The sequence below is a fragment of the Engystomops pustulosus genome, chromosome 10, assembly GCF_040894005.1.
Source record: "Engystomops pustulosus chromosome 10, aEngPut4.maternal, whole genome shotgun sequence".
NCBI lineage: Eukaryota > Metazoa > Chordata > Amphibia > Anura > Leptodactylidae > Engystomops > Engystomops pustulosus.
Window position 1 is genome coordinate 60412401 of NC_092420.1, and position 1665 is coordinate 60414065.

Here is a 1665-nt window from a genome sequence, read left to right on the forward strand (position 1 = left end):
CAAAACGATGCTATCCTATTGCTATGGCTAGTTTCTGACCTACACTGACAGCACACAACTGGATTTTGTGCTGTGCCTGATGACTTTGAGTTATAAAAAGAAATAAAGGTAAAAAATAAATCAGCAGACTCTGCCTCATTCTAATCAAACCCCTAATAAATTGTCCCACTTCGGTGTTTGAGGTGGATATGCGTGTCACTAAGAGCTAAACACAACGGTCGCAAGTCTCCCAGCAAATTCCTCACAATATGGTACTAGCTGCACTACTAATGCCAGCAAGCCCAGCCACAAGCAAATAAAAAAAAGGAAAATATAACGCTATTTTAGGCCTAAGTAAGCCGTTGGGGTTATCCTATGGCTATTTTCTAGCCTACACTGAAAGCACACTGCTTTGCAAGATGACTTTGAGCTATAAAAAGAAATAAAGGTAAAAAAAAATAAATCAGCAGACTCTGCCTAATTCTAATCAAACCCCTAATAAATTGTCCCACTTCAGTGTTTGAAGTGGATATGCGTGTCACTAAGAGCTAAACACAACGGTCGCAAGTCTCCCAGCAAATTCCTCACAATATGGTACTAGCTGTACTACTAATGGCAGCAAGCCCAGCCACAAGCAAACCAAAAAATGAAAAATATAACGCTATTGTAGGCCTAAGTAAGCCGTTGGGGTTCTCCTATGGCTATTTTCTAGCCTACACTGAAAGCAAATTTTTTTTGCAAGATGACTTTGAGCTATAAAAAGAAATAAAGGTAAAAAAAAAAAAAATCAGCAGACTCTGCCTAATTCTAATCAAACCCCTAATAAATTGTCCCACTTCGGTGTTTAAGGTGGATATGTGTGTCACTAAGAGCTAAACACAACGGTAGCAAGTCTCCCTGCAAATTACTCACAATATGGTACTAGCTGCACTACTAATGCCAGCAAGCCCAGCCACATGCAAACCAAAAAGAAGTAAAATAAAACGTTATTGTAGCCCTAAGAAGGGCTGTTGGGTTCTTGTAGAATCACTCCTGCCTAACACTATTCTAATATAACACCCTAACGCTTTCCCTGACCAGCAGCAGCTCTCTCCCTAGCGGCATCTAGACAGAGAATGATACGAGCAGCGCGGGCAGGGGCTAGTCTATTCCAGGGTCACCTGATCTGGCCAGCCAACCACTGCTATCGACGTGTAAGGGTACCACGTCATGCTGGGTGGAGTGCAGAGTCTCCTGGCTTGTGATTGGCTCTGTTTCTGGCCGCCAAAAATCACAACGGCGGGAGATGCCATTTTCTCGAGCGGGCGAAGTATTCGTCCGAGCAACGAGCAGTTTCGAGTACGCTAATGCTCGAACGAGCATCAAGCTCGGACGAGTATGTTCGCTCATCTCTAACTATAAGGTCTTTTCTTCGTCTGACACCTTGTGTCCCATAGCAGCCACTAGGGGGCAGATTTATCAAGCTGTCTGAAAGTCAGAATATTTTTAAGTGCCCATGGCAACCAATCACAGCTCCCCTTTAAAATATTCATGAGCACTGGTAAAATGAAAGCTGAGCTGTAATTGGCTGCCATGCGCAACTAGAAATATCCTGACTTTCAGACAGGTTGATAAATCTGACCCTGTGTCTACTTTAGTGGTAGTTATGCTATATTTTGTTGCATACCAATGAATAAGAACTCATGA